The 16,691-nt window shown below is 49.0% G+C and overlaps 1 long non-coding RNA gene across 1 annotated transcript; it reads left to right on the forward strand.

Annotated features, from left to right (window-relative positions):
• Window positions 1-2,483: 2,483 nt before the first annotated feature.
• LOC125994600 (uncharacterized) lies at window positions 2,484-13,299 on the forward strand. Its single transcript, XR_007490645.2, has 3 exons — window positions 2,484-2,575; window positions 12,941-12,970; window positions 13,179-13,299. It is a non-coding gene; the product is annotated as an uncharacterized lncRNA (long non-coding RNA).
• The last annotated feature ends 3,392 nt before the right edge of the window (window positions 13,300-16,691 follow it).

Genomic DNA, 16,691 nt, shown 5'->3' on the forward strand with positions numbered 1-16,691 from the left:
ACCCGTTTCAACATTTTAACCCCAAAAGTGAACCTCCTGAAGCTGTTTTTTTACGTTTTGTTCAAAATTTCAAAATATTTTGGCGCAATTGCTTTTTCTTTTAATTCCCATTCATTCTCTATGGGGATTCAACATTTGCTCTCACTTCTACATTTTTTAACCGATTCAACCCGTTCCAACATTCAACTGTTCATCCTTTGCCTGCCTATTCCACAACTTTCCACTTACCGAAAATTCTCTACAATTTCGTTTTTCTACTCTTTTTTCCACATTTTTCAACCGATTCAACCCATTCCAACTTTATTCACTTTGTTTACCTTATGCTTACCATATTCACCTCCTTCACCCACACTTCCAGTGTGGCAGCCATCTTGCATTGACCCGGAAGTGCCCCCAATGAACCCAGAATGTACCGGAAGTGCCCCATATCAAACCGCAAGTGACCTTAGGTAAACAGGAAGTGACCTTAGGTAAACCGGAAGTGACCCCAAATCAAACCGGAAGTGACCTTTTTAAACCGGAAGTGACCTTTTTAAACCGGAAGTGACCCCAAATAAACCGGAAGTGACCTCGGCTAGACCGGAAGTGCCTCTACTCAAACCGGAAGTGACCCAAATAGACCGGAAGTGACCCAAATCACCCCGGAAGTGACCTTATTTCAACATTAACTGCCCTAAATAGCTACATTAGTCGCTAACTTTTGCATTTTTTGTCCGATTGAACCCATTTCAACATTTTAACTCCAAAAGTGAACCTCCTGAAGCTATTTATTTTCGTTTTGTTCCAAATTTCAAAATATTTTGGCGCAATTGCTTTTTCTTTTAATTCCCATTCATTCTCTATGGAGATTCAACATTTGCTCTCACGTCTACATTTTTTAACCGATTCAACCCGTTCCAATATTCAACTGTTCATCTTTTGCCTACCTATTCCACAACCTCCCACTTACCAAAAATCCCAAACTTTCAAATTTGAGATTCAACCAAATTCTCAAAAATTTAGTATTACACTTCTATTTTCCACATTTCTCAAGAAATTCAACTAATTTCAACATCATTTGGCATGATTCCCCAAGAAGTGATTCAAAGTCTTCGCCTTCACACGCAATTTCTCCAGAAATTGCATTTTCTAGTTCAGAATAGTTTTCAAAAGAAGGCCATTAGAATTATATACAAGTCTGATTACCCTGAACATAACAACAAGCTATTAATTAAATCACAAATTCTTCAATTCAAAGATTTGGTAGATTATCAGAATAATAATGTCTAACAGTAATTGATTTAACACATCACGATAAGTAGATTGAGTGTGGGCACTCTCAAGTTAACATATGTGATTATACTGCCTAATCTGTTACAGAGTATGTTGTTGCCAAGTAATGTAGAATAGATCCAAAGTAGTAATCCAGAATAGTTTTGAAAAGGCCATTAGAATAATAAACAAATCTGATTACCTTGAACATAATAGTTAAGTGTTGAATATGTCCTATGAAGTCAAAATTGGGCACCATCATGTGGTGAAATTTGGAATTGCATCACATCCAATTTTGCCTGGGAACAAACAGATTAAATAAATCTTAGTCTTAAATAAGCCACTCCTTCTCAAACAAGTAAACTCTGCCCATTTTGCGCAGTAGATGTTCTGTTAATATCTAGTATTTATACAAAGTCATAATTTAAATTGCTTTCAACCTTAATTCATCGCTTCAACCAACATTACTCGCTCTTATTACCAACTTGTATCGATTTAACTAAGCGTTTAATACTTCCTATCAGGTCTCAAGTCAAGATTTGGCAAAATACAATTTCAGCAAATCCAATTTTGCCAGGCAACAAAAAGAGATTAAATAAACTAAATAAGTCTTCTTCCCATTAAATACATCAGAAAAGTCTGTCTTGTAACCAGTCCTCTTCAAACAAGTAAAGTCTGCCCGTTTTGTGCCGTAGATTTTGTGTCTATGCCTAGTATTTATACAAAATCATAATTTAAACGACTTCATTCCTTCATTCACTTTGGAAATTTGGAATTGCAGCAAATCGAATTTTGCCAGGGAACAAAAATAGATCAATTAAACTAAATAGTGTCTTCTTCCCATTAAATAAATTAAAAAAGTCTGTCTTGTAACCAGTCCTTTTCAAACAAGTAAAGTCTGCCCATTTTGTGCTGTAGATTTTGTGTTTATGCCTAGTATTTATACAAAATCATAATTTAAAAGATTTCATTCCTTCATTCACTTTGGAAATTTGGAATTGCAGCACATCAAATTTTGCCTGGGAAGAAAAGTAGATTAAATAAATTTAATAAGTCTTACTACTTCCCAATAAATAAATTAAATACGTCTTACTTGTTCCCACTCCTTTTCAAAAAAGTAGTTTAAAACGAGGGCCCTTCACTCAACCTTTAACCTCAACCCCGCACGTCACATTGTGTTGTATCTGTGAATGTTGGTTGTGGCCAAATGATAGTTTTCTTTCATTCGTTTAGGTTCCACGGTGTTTGTTGGCTATATGTTTTCCACTGTCAGAAGGATGAAAATACAAAGTACAACGCTTGGACGTGGGCGACGACGTCACCGGTGAGTCCTTCCTTCCTATTTATTTACCTTCTAGGTGCTAGAGGCTAAGTGTTAGAAGCTAAGTGTTAGAGGCAACACAATACGAACAACACAATACGAACAACTCAACACAATATGAACAACTCAACACAATATGAACAACACAACAAAATACGAACAACACAACACAATACCAACAACACAATAGGAACAACACAACACATTACGAACAACACAACACAATACCAACAACACAACGATACCGCACTGAACAACACCATGCCGCACTGAACAACACCATGCCGCACTGAACAACACCATGCCGCACTGAACAACACCATGCCGCACTGAACAACACCATGCCGCACTGAACACCATCCCGCCGCACTGAACAACATTATGCCGCACTGAAAAACACCATGCCGCACTGAACAACACCATGCCGCACTGAACAACACGATACCGCACTGAACAACACGATACCGCACTGAACAACACCATGCCGCACTGAACAACACCATGCCGCACTGAACAACACCATGCCGCACTGAACAACACCATGCCGCACTTAACAACACCATGCCGCACTGAACAACACCATGCCGCACTGAACAACACCATTCCGCACTGAACAACACCATGCTGCACTGAACAACACGACGCCGCACTGAACAACACGACGCCGCACTGAACAACACCATGCTGCACTGAACAACACGACGCCGCACTGAACAACACGACGCCGCACTGAACAACACCATGCCGCACTGAACAACACCATGCCGCACTGAACAACACCATCCCGCACTGAACAACACCATGCCGCACTGAACAACACCATGCCGCACTGAACAACACCATGCCGCACTGAACAACACCATGCCGCACTGAACAACACCATGCCGCACTGAACAACACCATGCCGCACTGAACAACACCATGCCGCACTGAACAACACCATGCCGCACTGAACTACACCATGCCGCACTGAACTACACCATGCCGCACTGAACTACACCATGCCGCACTGAACAACACCATGCCGCACTGAACAACACCATGCCGCACTGAACAACACCATGCCGCACTGAACAACACCATGCCGCACTGAACAACACCATCCCGCACTGAACAACACCATGCCGCACTGAACAACACCATGCCGCACTGAACAACACCATGCCGCACTGAACAACACCATGCCGCACTGAACAACACCATGCCGCACTGAACAACACCATGCCGCACTGAACAACACCATGCCGCACTGAACAACACCATGCCGCACTGAACAACACCATGCCGCACTGAACAACACCATGCCGCACTGAACAACACCATGCCGCACTGAACAACACCATGCCGCACTGAACAACACCATGCCGCACTGAACACCGTCCCGCCGCACTGAACAACATTATGCCGCACTGAACAACATTATGCCGCACTGAACAACATTATGCCGCACTGAAAAACACCATGCCGCACTGAACAACACCATGCCGCACTGAACAACACCATGCCGCACTGAACACCATCCCGCCGCACTGAACAACATTATGCCGCACTGAACAACATTATGCCGCACTGAACACCATGCCGCACTGAACAACACCATGCCGCACTGAACAACACCATGCCGCACTGAACAACACCATGCCGCACTGAACAACATTATGCCGCACTGAACAACACCATGCCGCACTGAACAACACCATCCCGCACTGAACAACACCATGCCGCACTGAACAACGCCATGCCGCACTGAACAACACCATGCCGCACTGAACAACACCATGCCGCACTGAACAACACCATGCCGCACTGAACAACACCATGCCGCACTGAACACCATCCCGCCGCACTGAACAACATCATGCCGCACTGAACAACATTATGCCGCACTGAACAACATTATGCCGCACTGAACAACATTATGCCGCACTGAAAAACACCATGCCGCACTGAACAACACCATGCCGCACTGAACGACACCATGCCGCACTGAACGACACCATGCCGCACTGAACAGCACCATGCCGCACTGAACAGCACCATGCCGCACTGAACAGCACCATGCCGCACTGAACAGCACCATGCCGCACTGAACAGCACCATGCCGCACTGAACAGCACCATGCCGCACTGAACAACACCATGCCGCACTGAACAACACCATTCCCCACTGAACAACATTACGCCGCACTGAACAACACCATGCCGCACTTAACAACACCATGCCGCACTGAACAACACCATGCCGCACTGAACAACACGATACCGCACTGAACAACACGATACCGCACTGAACAACACGATACCGCACTGAACAACACGATACCGCACTGAACAACACGATACCGCACTGAACAACACGATACCGCACTGAACAACACCATCCCGCACTGAACAACACCATGCCGCACTGAACAACACCATGCCGCACTGAACAACACCATGCCGCACGGACCAACACCATGCCGCACTGAACAACACCATGCCGCACTGAACAACACCATGCCGCACTGAACAACACCATGCCCCACTGAACAACATTACGCCGCACTGAACAACATTATGCCGCACTGAACAACACCATGCCGCACTGAACAACATTATGCCGCACTGAACAACATTATGCCGCACTGAACAACATTATGCCGCACTGAACACCATGCCGCACTGAACAACACCATCCCGCACTGAACAACACCATGCCGCACTGAACAACACCATGCCGCACTGAACAACATTATGCCGCACTGAACAACACCATGCCGCACTGAACAACATTATGCCGCACTGAACAACATTATGCCGCACTGAACAACATTATGCCGCACTGAACACCATGCCGCACTGAACAACACCATCCCGCACTGAACAACACCATGCCGCACTGAACAACACCATGCCGCACTGAACAACACCATGCCGCACTGAACAACACCATGCCGCACTGAACAACACCATGCCGCACGGAACAACACCATGCCGCACTGAACAACACCATGCCGCACTGAACAACACCATGCCGCACTGAACAACACCATGCCGCACTGAACAACACTATGCCGCACTGAACAACATTATGCCGCACTGAACAACACCATGCCGCACTGAACAACACCATGCCGCACTGAACAACACCATGCCGCACTGAACAACACCATCCCGCACTGAACAACACCATCCCGCACTGAACAACACCATCCCGCACTGAACAACACCATCCCGCACTGAACAACACCATGCCGCACTGAACAACACCATGCCGCACTGAACAACACCATGCCGCACTGAACAACACCATGCCGCACTGAACAACACCATCCCGCACTGAACAACACCATCCCGCACTGAACAACACCATGCCGCACTGAACAACACCATCCCGCACTGAACAACACCATGCCGCACTGAACAACACCATGCCGCACTGAACAACACCATGCCGCACTGAACAACACCATGCCGCACTGAACAACACCATGCCGCACTGAACAACACCATGCCGCACTGAACAACACCATGCCGCACTGAACAACACCATCCCGCACTGAACAACACCATGCCGCACTGAACAACATTATGCTGCACTGAACACCATGGCGCACTGAACAACACCATCCCGCACTGAACAACACCATGCCGCACTGAACAACACCATGCCGCACTGAACAACACCATGCCGCACTGAACAACACCATGCTGCACTGAACAACACCATGCCGCACTGAACTACACCATGCCGCACTGAACAACACCATGCCGCACTGAACAACACCATGCCGCACTGAACAACACCATGCCGCACTGAACAACACCATGCCGCACTGAACAACACCATCCCGCACTGAACAACACCATGCCGCACTGAACAACACCATGCCGCACTGAACAACACCATGCCGCACTGAACAACACCATGCCGCACTGAACAACACCATGCCGCACTGAACAACACCATGCCGCACTGAACAACACCATGCCGCACTGAACAACACCATGCCGCACTGAACAACACCATGCCGCACTGAACAACACCATGCCGCACTGAACAACACCATGCCGCACTGAACAACACCATGCCGCACTGAACAACACCATGCCGCACTGAACACCGTCCCGCCGCACTGAACAACATTATGCCGCACTGAACAACATTATGCCGCACTGAACAACATTATGCCGCACTGAAAAACACCATGCCGCACTGAACAACACCATGCCGCACTGAACAACACCATGCCGCACTGAACACCATCCCGCCGCACTGAACAACATTATGCCGCACTGAACAACATTATGCCGCACTGAACACCATGCCGCACTGAACAACACCATGCCGCACTGAACAACACCATGCCGCACTGAACAACACCATGCCGCACTGAACAACATTATGCCGCACTGAACAACACCATGCCGCACTGAACAACACCATCCCGCACTGAACAACACCATGCCGCACTGAACAACGCCATGCCGCACTGAACAACACCATGCCGCACTGAACAACACCATGCCGCACTGAACAACACCATGCCGCACTGAACAACACCATGCCGCACTGAACACCATCCCGCCGCACTGAACAACATCATGCCGCACTGAACAACATTATGCCGCACTGAACAACATTATGCCGCACTGAACAACATTATGCCGCACTGAAAAACACCATGCCGCACTGAACAACACCATGCCGCACTGAACGACACCATGCCGCACTGAACGACACCATGCCGCACTGAACAGCACCATGCCGCACTGAACAGCACCATGCCGCACTGAACAGCACCATGCCGCACTGAACAGCACCATGCCGCACTGAACAGCACCATGCCGCACTGAACAGCACCATGCCGCACTGAACAACACCATGCCGCACTGAACAACACCATTCCCCACTGAACAACATTACGCCGCACTGAACAACACCATGCCGCACTTAACAACACCATGCCGCACTGAACAACACCATGCCGCACTGAACAACACGATACCGCACTGAACAACACGATACCGCACTGAACAACACGATACCGCACTGAACAACACGATACCGCACTGAACAACACGATACCGCACTGAACAACACGATACCGCACTGAACAACACCATCCCGCACTGAACAACACCATGCCGCACTGAACAACACCATGCCGCACTGAACAACACCATGCCGCACGGACCAACACCATGCCGCACTGAACAACACCATGCCGCACTGAACAACACCATGCCGCACTGAACAACACCATGCCCCACTGAACAACATTACGCCGCACTGAACAACATTATGCCGCACTGAACAACACCATGCCGCACTGAACAACATTATGCCGCACTGAACAACATTATGCCGCACTGAACAACATTATGCCGCACTGAACACCATGCCGCACTGAACAACACCATCCCGCACTGAACAACACCATGCCGCACTGAACAACACCATGCCGCACTGAACAACATTATGCCGCACTGAACAACACCATGCCGCACTGAACAACATTATGCCGCACTGAACAACATTATGCCGCACTGAACAACATTATGCCGCACTGAACACCATGCCGCACTGAACAACACCATCCCGCACTGAACAACACCATGCCGCACTGAACAACACCATGCCGCACTGAACAACACCATGCCGCACTGAACAACACCATGCCGCACTGAACAACACCATGCCGCACGGAACAACACCATGCCGCACTGAACAACACCATGCCGCACTGAACAACACCATGCCGCACTGAACAACACCATGCCGCACTGAACAACACTATGCCGCACTGAACAACATTATGCCGCACTGAACAACACCATGCCGCACTGAACAACACCATGCCGCACTGAACAACACCATGCCGCACTGAACAACACCATCCCGCACTGAACAACACCATCCCGCACTGAACAACACCATCCCGCACTGAACAACACCATCCCGCACTGAACAACACCATGCCGCACTGAACAACACCATGCCGCACTGAACAACACCATGCCGCACTGAACAACACCATGCCGCACTGAACAACACCATCCCGCACTGAACAACACCATCCCGCACTGAACAACACCATGCCGCACTGAACAACACCATCCCGCACTGAACAACACCATGCCGCACTGAACAACACCATGCCGCACTGAACAACACCATGCCGCACTGAACAACACCATGCCGCACTGAACAACACCATGCCGCACTGAACAACACCATGCCGCACTGAACAACACCATGCCGCACTGAACAACACCATCCCGCACTGAACAACACCATGCCGCACTGAACAACATTATGCTGCACTGAACACCATGGCGCACTGAACAACACCATCCCGCACTGAACAACACCATGCCGCACTGAACAACACCATGCCGCACTGAACAACACCATGCCGCACTGAACAACACCATGCCGCACTGAACAACACCATGCCGCACTGAACTACACCATGCCGCACTGAACAACACCATGCCGCACTGAACAACACCATGCCGCACTGAACAACACCATGCCGCACTGAACAACACCATGCCGCACTGAACAACACCATCCCGCACTGAACAACACCATGCCGCACTGAACAACACCATGCCGCACTGAACAACACCATGCCGCACTGAACAACACCATGCCGCACTGAACAACACCATGCCGCACTGAACAACACCATGCCGCACTGAACAACACCATGCCGCACTGAACAACACCATGCCGCACTGAACAACACCATGCCGCACTGAACAACACCATGCCGCACTGAACAACACCATGCCGCACTGAACAACACCATGCCGCACTGAACAACACCATGCCGCACTGAACACCGTCCCGCCGCACTGAACAACATTATGCCGCACTGAACAACATTATGCCGCACTGAACAACATTATGCCGCACTGAAAAACACCATGCCGCACTGAACAACACCATGCCGCACTGAACAACACCATGCCGCACTGAACACCATCCCGCCGCACTGAACAACATTATGCCGCACTGAACAACATTATGCCGCACTGAACACCATGCCGCACTGAACAACACCATGCCGCACTGAACAACACCATGCCGCACTGAACAACACCATGCCGCACTGAACAACATTATGCCGCACTGAACAACACCATGCCGCACTGAACAACACCATCCCGCACTGAACAACACCATGCCGCACTGAACAACGCCATGCCGCACTGAACAACACCATGCCGCACTGAACACCATGCCGCACTGAACAACACCATGCCGCACTGAACAACACCATGCCGCACTGAACACCATCCCGCCGCACTGAACAACATCATGCCGCACTGAACAACATTATGCCGCACTGAACAACATTATGCCGCACTGAACAACATTATGCCGCACTGAAAAACACCATGCCGCACTGAACAACACCATGCCGCACTGAACGACACCATGCCGCACTGAACGACACCATGCCGCACTGAACAGCACCATGCCGCACTGAACAGCACCATGCCGCACTGAACAGCACCATGCCGCACTGAACAGCACCATGCCGCACTGAACAGCACCATGCCGCACTGAACAGCACCATGCCGCACTGAACAACACCATGCCGCACTGAACAACACCATTCCCCACTGAACAACATTACGCCGCACTGAACAACACCATGCCGCACTTAACAACACCATGCCGCACTGAACAACACCATGCCGCACTGAACAACACGATACCGCACTGAACAACACGATACCGCACTGAACAACACGATACCGCACTGAACAACACGATACCGCACTGAATAACACGATACCGCACTGAACAACACGATACCGCACTGAACAACACCATCCCGCACTGAACAACACCATGCCGCACTGAACAACACCATGCCGCACTGAACAACACCATGCCGCACGGACCAACACCATGCCGCACTGAACAACACCATGCCGCACTGAACAACACCATGCCTCACTGAACAACACCATGCCCCACTGAACAACATTACGCCGCACTGAACAACATTATGCCGCACTGAACAACACCATGCCGCACTGAACAACATTATGCCGCACTGAACAACATTATGCCGCACTGAACAACATTATGCCGCACTGAACACCATGCCGCACTGAACAACACCATCCCGCACTGAACAACACCATGCCGCACTGAACAACACCATGCCGCACTGAACAACATTATGCCGCACTGAACAACACCATGCCGCACTGAACAACATTATGCCGCACTGAACAACATTATGCCGCACTGAACAACATTATGCCGCACTGAACACCATGCCGCACTGAACAACACCATCCCGCACTGAACAACACCATGCCGCACTGAACAACACCATGCCGCACTGAACAACACCATGCCGCACTGAACAACACCATGCCGCACTGAACAACACCATGCCGCACGGAACAACACCATGCCGCACTGAACAACACCATGCCGCACTGAACAACACCATGCCGCACTGAACAACACCATGCCGCACTGAACAACACTATGCCGCACTGAACAACATTATGCCGCACTGAACAACACCATGCCGCACTGAACAACACCATGCCGCACTGAACAACACCATGCCGCACTGAACAACACCATCCCGCACTGAACAACACCATCCCGCACTGAACAACACCATCCCGCACTGAACAACACCATCCCGCACTGAACAACACCATGCCGCACTGAACAACACCATGCCGAACAACACCATGCCGCACTGAACAACACCATGCCGCACTGAACAACACCATCCCGCACTGAACAACACCATCCCGCACTGAACAACACCATGCCGCACTGAACAACACCATCCCGCACTGAACAACACCATGCCGCACTGAACAACACCATGCCGCACTGAACAACACCATGCCGCACTGAACAACACCATGCCGCACTGAACAACACCATGCCGCACTGAACAACACCATGCCGCACTGAACAACACCATGCCGCACTGAACAACACCATCCCGCACTGAACAACACCATGCCGCACTGAACAACATTATGCTGCACTGAACACCATGGCGCACTGAACAACACCATCCCGCACTGAACAACACCATGCCGCACTGAACAACACCATGCCGCACTGAACAACACCATGCCGCACTGAACAACACCATGCCGCACTGAACAACACCATGCCGCACTGAACAACACCATGCCGCACTGAACACCATCCCGCCGCACTGAACAACATTATGCCGCACTGAACAACATTATGCCGCACTGAACAACATTATCCCGCACTGAACAACATTATGCCGCACTGAAAAACACCATGCCGCACTGAACAACACCATGCCGCACTGAACAACACCATGCCGCACTGAACAACACCATGCCGCACTGAACAACACCATGCCGCACTGAACAGCACCATGCCGCACTGAACAGCACCATGCAGCACTGAACAGCACCATGCCGCACTGAACAACACCATGCCGCACTGAACAACACCATGCCGCACTGAACAACACCATGCCGCACTGAACAACACCATGCCCCACTGAACAACATTATGCCGCACTGAACACCATGGCGCACTGAACAACACCATCCCGCACTGAACAACACCATGCCGCACTGAACAACATTATGCCGCACTGAACAACACCATGCCGCACTGAACAACATTATGCCGCACTGAACAACATTATGCCGCACTGAACAACATTATGCCGCACTGAACACCATGCCGCACTGAACAACACCATGCCGCACTGAACAACACCATGCCGAACTTAACAACACCATGCCGCACTGAACAACACCATGCCGCACTGAACAACACCATCCCGCACTAAACAACACCATGCCGCACTGAACAACACCATGCCGCACTGAACAACACCATGCCGCACTGAACAACACCATGCCGCACTGAACAACACCATGCCGCACTGAACAACACCATGCCGCACTGAACAACACCATGCCGCACTGAACAACACCATGCCGCACTTAACAACACCATGCCGCACTGAACAACACCATGCCGCACTGAACAACAACATGCCGCACTGAACAACAACATGCCGCACTGAACAACACGACGCCGCACTGAACAACACGACGCCGCACTGAACAACACTACGCCGCACAGAACAACACGACGCCGCACAGAATAACACAATACCGCACAGAACAACACCATGCCGCACAAACAGTTTTAGATAATATTACGTCGCAGTCATGCGACGCGGACATGACGTCAATAGGCGGAACTCACGGCAAAATTATAATCCGTGGGCGTGGCTTGCAACAGGAAGTAGGAAAGCGGCAATGCTGGCAAACAAGACACAGCGGTTAGTAACACGACGACTAACAAGACAAATATTTTTGTTTTCAGCTTGCAACTTGACCGTCTAGAACGTACAAGGTAATTACAACTCATTGTTTTGAAAAATATGTTTTTTTGTAGCCCTGAAAAGCGAGGGAGTGTGGCATTTGGGAGGAACGTCGAACTCGGCGTCTGCTTCCAGCCACAGACGCTAAATTTCGACGATTATTTCGACTGGTCAACGTTTGTAAATTATTGCGTTGATTTAAAACTTTATTTAACTCTACTCTTAACTTTGCCGTTTCAGATATGCGGGTATTACACCGCGGAAATGACCTCAATAGGCTGAACTCTCGCCAAAATTCAAATCTGTGGGCGCAATGGCCTTGAGCGAGACAACGGATACAAACACGACGATTATCAACAGAAATATCTTCATTTTCTGCTTGCAAGTGGACCGTCTAGAGCGTACACGGTAAGTACAACTCATTGTGTTTAAAAAGATTTACGTTTGTGTAGTTTGCGTTGCGTTGTATCTGTGAATGTTGGTTGAGGCTAAATGTTAATGTTTAATTTCCTTCCTTTAGGTTCTACGGTGTTTGTTGGCTGTATGTTTTCCACTGCAAGAAGAGGCTTGTATCATTGACCAGCAGGAGCTACAATGGTGAGTACCCCTTTCGTCGTCCATTTATGTTAAACTATGTTAAACCTATTTCATGTCTAACAGTACCCGATTTAACAAATAACCATAAATAAATACAGTGTGGGCAGTCAAGTTAACATATGTGATTATCCTGCCTAATATGTTTATCACAAATATGTCACTAATCACTAATATGTTTATTTGTTTATCACAACACCTTTGGACCTTCAGCAATCGATTATTTCCCTTCATCTACATAGAGACAGAACGATGGTGTCTTAAACATCTCATTCATTTCACCAAATAACTTCACGCAGGTGGATAACGGCCGTCTCGGTCACGCTATGTTGCGTGATGCAGTTTTGAAGAACCAAATGCATTTATTCAATGAATAAGTCAAGCTAGATCTATGTTTATGATGTTGCACGTTACGGTACCGATTGAAGTTGAGTCCGAAGCCAGTGGAAAACAGCGGTGCGTTTGTGCTCTCCAGGTACAAATGTTGTGATCTCTGACTGACGACCGGGCGAGACTCGAGTAAGAGATGTCCAAACGAGCTCCGGCAGGGCGGGTCAAGGCGGAGCGAACGGACGCCTTTCAGGCCGCCAATGACGAGCTGAGAGCCAAACTGATGGACGTCCAGTTAGAACTTCAGCAGGAGAAGAACAAGGTGAAAACCTCAACAGACAGACACTGCCTTCCTCCCTGCCTGCTTCCCTGCCTGCCTCCCTGCCTGCCTCCCTGCCTGCCTGCCTCCCTGCTTGCCTCCCTCCCGCCCTCCCTCCCTCCCTCCCTCCCTCCCTCCCTCCCAGTTTTCCCGATGTAGATTTGACATGCGTGTGCCATGACTGTGTCAGCCTACGTCAACAAATGCACCGAGGACGTCAGCACCACTAAGAATATCATCACCCGGGGCAACCAACGACCCTGGATGACTGAGGAGGTACGTCAAACGCTGCGAGCGCGGAACTCTGCCTTCAAGTCTGGCGACAAGGAGACACTGAGGACAGCGAGAGCCAACTTGAACCGTGCCATCAGGGTAGCGAAGCGAGACCACAGTCGAAAAATTCAGGATCGTTTCCACGACGCCAACAACACCAGGAGTATGTGGCAAGGCATACGGGCGATTACAGACTACAACTCACCCTCCCCCCCCGGTGGGTGAAGTTGATGCTGACTTTCTAAATGGTCTAAATAACTTCTTTGGGAGGTTCGAGGCACTAAACGGCACTCCAGCAGTTAAAACTGTCCCCCATCAGGAAGAGGAGGTACTCTGCCTTGACTCCGCCGATGTGTTGAAGACCCTGAGGAGAGTCAACCCCCGTAAGGCCCCTGGCCCCGACAACATTCCTAGGCGTGTGTTCAGGGAATGTGCAAGTCAGCTGGCTGGGGTCATCACAGACATTTTTAACACCTCGCTGGGCCAAGCCACAGTGCCAGCGTGCTTTAAGACTGCCTCCATCATTCCGGTGCCGAAGAAACCTCAAATCACCTCATTTAATGATTACCGGCCTGTTGCACTGACTCCGGTCATGATGAAGTGCTTCGAAAGGCTGCTTAAAGATCACATCGTTTCCAGACTCCCCCCATTATTTGACCCGTTCCAGTTTGCCGACCGGCAAAACCGCTCCACTCAGGACGCCATCTCCTCCGTTCTTCACCTGAGCCTGGCTCACCTGGAGGAGAAGAACACCCATGTTCGGATGCTGTTCCTGGACTTCAGCTCAGCGTTTAACACCATCATCCCACAGCATCTAGTAGGAAAATTGGAACACCTGGGCTTCAACACCCCCCTTCGCAACTGGCTGCTAGACTTCCTCACCAACAGACCTCAGTCAGTCCGGGTCGGACAGAACACCTCTGATGTCATCACCCTCAGCACAGGCTCCCCTCAGGGCTGCGTCCTGAGCCCCCTGCTGTTCACCCTGATGACACACGACTGCGTCCCCAGGTTCACCACCAATCACATCGTGAAGTTCGCAGACGACACAACGGTGGTGGGTTAGGGTTAGGGGTTAGGGTTAGGGGTTAGGGTTAGGGGTTAGGGTTAGGGTTGCGGTAGGAGCCCCCCTTCCTGTTGGAAGCAGGGGCAAAAGCACGGTCCATCCATCCGGCACACCTCCCAGCTCCCAGCCCAGGGTTCTGATGAGCAAAGCGGCGGCGTCGGCCATAGTGGACCGTGGTCCAACCTTGCTCCATGGCTGGAATTCGCCTTTGTTATATATATAATAAATGTGTTTTTATAAAAAAAAAATGTTTTTAATATGGTTGTTTTTATTGAAATAGTTTTTAATAAAATTTCTTTTGTTAGATTTTGTTTGGCCAGTATATAATGTAAGTGTGGCTTGACAACGTTTCGGCCGCTAGGGCCTTCCTCAGGTCTGGCACACAAACAAAAAAATGAAATTGATGCTGATATCCACTGTTTGTAATTGCTGCTGAGTTGTTTTCTCTTTGCTCTCTCTCCACGCACTGAGCGTCTGTTGCGCCGCGTGTCCTTTTATAGTCTCTGTTTGGTTAGAGTTTCTATTTTCAAATTTTAGTTTTTGTTTCTGACTTTTTCTTTTTTGGAAATAAAATTGGTTTTAGCCTCATTGAATGTTTTCCAATTACGATTTGATATTATGAATTATGATTTTGAATATTTTATTGTTTTGTTTTTTGTTTTTGTTTTTTTAATTTTTGTTATTTAATTTTTTGTTTCTCATTTTCCGTTTCTCATTTTTCTTACTGCGGGTAAGTAGATTATTCAGGTAGGTATTTACGTATATATTTTGTGAATTGTAATTTTGAATTTTTATTGTTTTGTTTTTGTTTTGTTTTTTAAATTTTTGTTTCTCATTTTTCTTACTGCAAGTAAGTGGTTAGTTGAGGTAGGTATTTACGTATATATTTTTTTTGATTTTTGTCTTTTCTAATTTTTTAGGTGGGCATGGTCCGGGGACCAGGGTTAGGGGTAGGGTTAGGGTTTAGGGTTAGGGTTAGGGGTTAGGGTTGGGGTTAGGGTTGTGGGTTAGGGTTAGGGGTTAGGGTTAGGATTGCGGTAGGAGCCCCCCTTCCTGTTGGAATCAGGGGCAAAAGCACGGTCCATCCATCCGGCACACCTCCCAGCTCCCAGCCCAGGGTTCTGATGAGCAAAAGCGGCGGCGTCGGCCATAGTGGACTGTGGTCCAACCT

The sequence above is a fragment of the Syngnathus scovelli genome, chromosome 3 (genome assembly GCF_024217435.2).
Source record: "Syngnathus scovelli strain Florida chromosome 3, RoL_Ssco_1.2, whole genome shotgun sequence".
Taxonomy (NCBI): Eukaryota; Metazoa; Chordata; class Actinopteri; order Syngnathiformes; family Syngnathidae; genus Syngnathus; species Syngnathus scovelli.